Source organism: Monopterus albus, unplaced genomic scaffold (assembly GCF_001952655.1).
Source record: "Monopterus albus unplaced genomic scaffold, M_albus_1.0 scaffold13.1, whole genome shotgun sequence".
Classification (NCBI taxonomy): domain Eukaryota; kingdom Metazoa; phylum Chordata; class Actinopteri; order Synbranchiformes; family Synbranchidae; genus Monopterus; species Monopterus albus.
The window spans coordinates 3,524,395-3,529,798 of record NW_018127893.1 but is presented as its reverse complement, the minus strand read 5'-3'; the positions used below and the strand labels follow the sequence as shown (position 1 = coordinate 3,529,798).

The 5,404-nt window shown below is 42.6% G+C and overlaps 1 protein-coding gene across 5 annotated transcripts in view; it reads right to left on the bottom strand.

The window, feature by feature from the left end:
• The window catches only part of begain (brain-enriched guanylate kinase-associated), a 105,746-nt gene that overhangs the window by 36,868 nt on the left and 63,474 nt on the right, over window positions 1–5,404 (bottom strand). The window contains exon 2 of one of the 5 annotated variants that reach the window (XM_020590899.1): window positions 4,314–4,372. The exons of the other annotated variants lie outside the window; for them this stretch is intronic. The gene's annotated coding sequence lies outside the window, so the exon portion shown is untranslated. The remainder of the gene's footprint in view (window positions 1–4,313; window positions 4,373–5,404) is intronic. 5 annotated transcript variants of the gene reach the window in all.

The following is a 5,404-nucleotide window of genomic DNA, read 5'->3' as shown; positions in this document are numbered from 1 at the left end:
CAGTGACCCAGCCTCAAGTCAGTTGAAAAGCTTACATACAGCAGCTTTCTCTTTTGATACCAAACGTATTATTCCTTTTGTTGCAAACACCCACTCATGGACTGAACAGTTGCTAGGGAGCTGCCATCCAGTGAATAAATGCTAATCAGGAAGCTACATCTCAAACATCTCCATGTTTCCTCACTGTTGCACATTGGTCAAGATCCACCCATTTAACAGAAGATTATTAATGCAGCAGTGCAGCAGGGTGTGAGAGGCCATTGTAATGAATAACATTTCTGAGCCTGAGGCTCAAAATCACAAAAAGGAGGAAAAAGGAGGTATGTGTTTAAATTATTAACGTATTAGCTACCTTCACACAGGCAGCCAAGCGGGATAGTGAAATTTCTTTGAATCCCAAGTCATCGTTCTCTCTTTTACTCTAGGCCCTGAGTTAATAAGCTGTAAATAAGGGGATAGTGTATTTTTAATATCACATACCAAAGGGACTAAAACATTCTCTTTGGCATCCCTCTTTTGGATTTTTGGAATGCAGAGAGATGCTAACACATTTAAATGAAAAGTACTATAGATTTTTACTGCAGCCCTCCTTTGAGAACATCCTGCCTAGTGAGACCATCTAGACGGGGTTAGAGTGGCAGTATGCTCTGCATATGCGTTACATTCCTGTGCATGAAAAGCAGTAAATAAATTCTGATTCCCCATTCACACCATGCCAATGAACAATTGTTTGCAGAATTTTTTTAATATGGCAAGTGGGTGATGTGTCAGATGCAATTAAGCAAAACACCAAACATAAATGAGTCATGTCTAATGAGTCTGAGAAGAGGGAGTGTGATGCAATACTGTTCGCTATATCAAAGCCTCGAATAAAGATGAAGAGGGTTGTGTAATATTATTCATTTGGCTCCCCATTTCCAGCAATCTACAACTTCGAACCTTGATAAAGACACTAAATTAATTCTAGAAACACTCAAAATCACTCAAGTGCTTTCACAAATTGTTCACTTCATACAAAGATACACCTCTGGAATTGACACACTTGGTTAATGCAAGCTTACTGAAGTTGCTGAGTCTAAAACAGCTTTCAGACTTTGTTACTGTCCAAAAACCCTTTGCATCATGTTAAAAGCAGCAGCTGGAACCTTAATGTACAGTATATCAGCAGAGGTACATGGTAGATTACAGTCTTCCAATGCCGAGAGAGGTGTTTAGAGAGAGGCATTAGGAAGTCAAAGCACCTAGGTTGGGTCAGCTACAATACCAACAAACATTCACAATATGTTCTAAGTAACAAACCCTATAGAAATTGTTGACATGATATTCTGTCAACCCAGCATCCTTAGGACTTACATTCATATTGGATGATTTTCTGCCTCATGATTTGCACCCAGTGCCAATACAGGGAGTAACACGCCTTTTACTTAGCAAGGCAGGAAGTAAACACTGAGTTCAGGCTAGTGGCTGGGTAGCAAACCATTCATGATGATAACCAGTTAATTCTCTTCTACAGGTCTGCAATTCATGTTCATTTACTAAAAACTTAAAACTAATTACAATCTTTCCCCAGCCTTAACCATGTGGTCTAGTTACATATGAACTGTTCTCTACATAACGCTTCCCCAGCCTTAATCATATACCACATTTGCCATGTGCAGAAAATATATCAAGACAGAAATATGTTGTCACTGAACATAATAGTTTTTCAGGACTTTCCAATATCAGCGTTTTGTCTGGTGACAGGGCTGTGTTCTGTACCGTGACTCTACAGTGCAAGCAGGATACTGCAGCCAGACTTTTAAAATGTAAATCTTCTGTTGCTACAAGTTATTCATATTAAATTCCATTCAGCTCCAGCTGTATTGGCCTGTCAAGTGGCATCTCAGAAGAATATTTCAAAACATAAGCAAATACAACCAAAAGTCTGCATTTCTTTTCCACCAGTGATAAGAAAAAAAAAAGTGTTGTAATTTATCTGAACAAACTTTTTAATTGCAGCTGCACTCACAGTGGTATTAACAGGTCTGGGCAGTGAGGTACACCTGTAGGACATTCTGGGAAATCCCTCTGGCCAGCTGAAGACAGGGCAGTGATTACTCCATCCGCTTAAAGCTGATCGAGGAGGATTGGGCTCAAAAACTGTAAGTCCCACTTTTTTCATCTTCTCTCTCCCTCTTTCCATCCTTCTGTCTTTTTCTTTCTCTTTCTCCCATTCTTTTTCTCTCTCCAAGGGGCTTGCTTTGCTATTCTCCCCACCCTTCACTTTCTCCATTCCTGAGACTCCATGCTTCTCCCATGGAATCCCGTGTTCCCTCTCTCTCCCTTTCTCCAGTCCTATCTCATTCCCTTCTGTCCCCAGGGTGCCATTAACTACCAGCTCATCAAGTCGCCTCACTCTGTCAATGTCTGTCTCTAGATAAAGTCTCCTGGCGGAAGGTTGTGCCTGGATCTTTGTGCAAAGCTCCTGGTCATGCTCTTGGTATGACTGACTGTCCCTTTTCACTTTCCTCAACACATCCCCAGGCTCCAAGATCTTACAGCTGGGTAATGTCTTACTCCACTGGTGAATGGAGCTGGTAATGTCCTTTGAATCATACTTTTTGATGGGCTGGAGGTTTGAGCTGGTCGGACTATACCACAAGTTTGTTGCGAATGCAGATGATAGTGGTAGTGGTGGTTTTTTTGGTCTTGAATGTAGTATAGCTGTTAGCTGTGAGTGAGATGGAGTTGATTGTGATGGAGGAGACAGGTAGCAATGTCGGAGGGTGGTGTGTTGCCTAGGAGGACTGCCATTTGATTTCAGCACCCTGCAGGTTACCTCATTCAGAAACTGGGAGAACTTGCACCTGTCCTTTTTCTCATCTTGCTGATAGGATAAGACTGCAGTATTCAGACAAGATAAAGAAATATTCTGAGTTCCTGTGTCTTTCCTCAGTACTGCAGAAGCCCTCTCAGGAGCAGAACCTCCTTTGCCTTCAGCTTTAGCAGGAGGGCATGAAAATATGAGGTTTTGGTAAATGACTTCAGGCTCAGCCGTCACAGTAGTGGATACCTGGTCAGCGGTGCAAGAGTTTGCACCAGAGTCTTCTGATGCCTCAGTGCTATCTTGCTTAGCAGGAGCCCGTAGCAGGCAAGTGGCTCCTGAGCTCCAGCTATTTGTGTCCCAACTGCCATCATCACTAGAGCCACAGCTCTGTAGGCTGGGGCTGATACTCCTTTCACTGGGGCTTGAATTGTCCAAGCTGCCCAGTGACCGCATCTTTAGCCGAGAGAACAATGCCCTTTGGTTGGGTAAAGAGCCATTAAAGCTGGGCAGAGATCCATGGAGACTCAGTAATGATCCTCGGTGGGAGAGATCAGACCCTGGTAGGCTAGACATGGAACCTTTGGGGTTTGGACTGGTAGAGTTGTGGAAACTGGAAGGAGAGCCTTTGAGAAAAGAAGAGGACTGGCGGCGCAGAGGGGACTCTTTTTCGTGGTCACTGTATGATCCAGAGAAGACAGGGCAAGATGCGGTGGAATACCAGGAGCCACGATCCTGCTGAGTTGAAGCTGTTCTGGATCTTGGTTGGCACCTCAGAGTAGCTATATAAATTTCCTTATTTCGCACAGGCTTTGGTGATCCTTTCTGTACAGACTCAAGCCGGAGACCACTGTGTGAAATGGACACACACAAGTGGACCATGTCAGGCTCACCAGAACTGATTTCCAATGGTTTTCTGTCCTCTGGCTTTGCGCAAACTCCATTGTCTGCCCTAGTTGTCCCAGTAGTGCACCCAAGCTGTTGCAGTGTCATAATTTCACAGCTCTAGCCCTGAACACAATGAGATCCCAAGAAGGCTTTTGAGTCTGATAGTCATCTGGGAGTCAAGCCAACTTATTTTTGCTACCATTCATAAGGTGTCACTGTCAATTCTATTTTTTCCTTTTTAAAACAGCATTATAGATCATGTCCAGTGCTTTGTCTGTGGGCATGATTTGTAATGAATTTGTGTATCGACATGGATGATGCTGGAAAGCAGCTGGATATCCAGGTCAGAGATATTGAGTGCAGCTACCACGTGAGATCTGTTTAAGGGCAGCAGGCAAAAAAGTGGCCACAGATCGACTAGTCACACATGATATTTTTAGCGCTTTGTTATGCTGTGGTGCTGAGATGAACATAAAGAACAATGTTCATTAACATGTCCCACAGGACACTATTAATTTGTCACTCCTACAATCTATTTCATCTATATGGAGGTGGTGTGGTGCAGAGGCTGCATCTGTTGCCTGTTGCTCACATAAAATGGAACCTCCCCAACAGATGTTACCTTATCCAGCCACCTGGCCTTTAAAGATGCAGCTCCCATCAGAAGCATCATCTCTCCAGCTGAAAAGATAATACAGGTTGGTAATACTTCCAAGTACAATTTTTTGCCATATTACTCCCCAAAGTCTTGCACTGTTATGTAAATTGGGATTTTCATCTAACAAGGAACACTTAATACCAAAACTTTATATTTATCTTGTGAAAGCAGCATACAGTAACAGCACACAATTTAGGTACAAGATGGACAGAAAAGAGAAGAACATAACAGATTGAACACAAATATATAATAAGAGGAGAATTAGGAGCGGAACAAACAAGCGTGTGGCTTTTCTAACTCTGCATGTTGGAACAAACAGGTCTCTGCAGCGTGTGGCTTTTCTAACTCTGCATGTACAGTGGGCCCACATGTAGGCTTTGGCAGTGGGACATCAATAGCATCCTAAGCAGCCTTGTGTAACCATAGAGCAGCTAATTAGAACAAAGGGGAAACCTTGCCTCTATTAATAGACTAAATGAAAAGATTTGCATTAAAATCTAACCCTATTAAACACGTGGTAAAGGATGTTATCACTTCATTATTCAGTCTGACTCTGACATCGCCCAACTTAAAACAACAGGTGCTTCAAAGTGCCAGAAAAATACAATTAAACAGTCAAATAGCCTCAGTGACTGCTCTTCTTTTAAATCCCTCCAAATGACTGCCTGTCACTAACCTTGGGCCCTGCAATTGGTCATAATGCTTGTCCTGTTCATGTCATTCTTAAATGAATTTTTAAAGCTTAGCACCATGGCACTACAAAAAGAAAAACATCAGTAAGAACTCTGGTTTAGTCTCTTTTCTGCTTTCCATGCGTTCGTTTTAAATGTCCCCGAGTACAATTTCCCACAAGCTGGGCAGGACACAAAGAAGGGCACTGAATCAAAGAAGAGGACTGGCTCACTGTGAGGGAATGGTGTGAAGCTGCTCTAAATGGAGGTAAAAATCATTAACAACAGCTGTACCCTCTTTAATAAAATGTAAAATGGGGCATGTGAAGGAGGTGGCATGTAGTGTGATGCTGCATAGACAGAGAAAAATAGTGTTAACCTGTG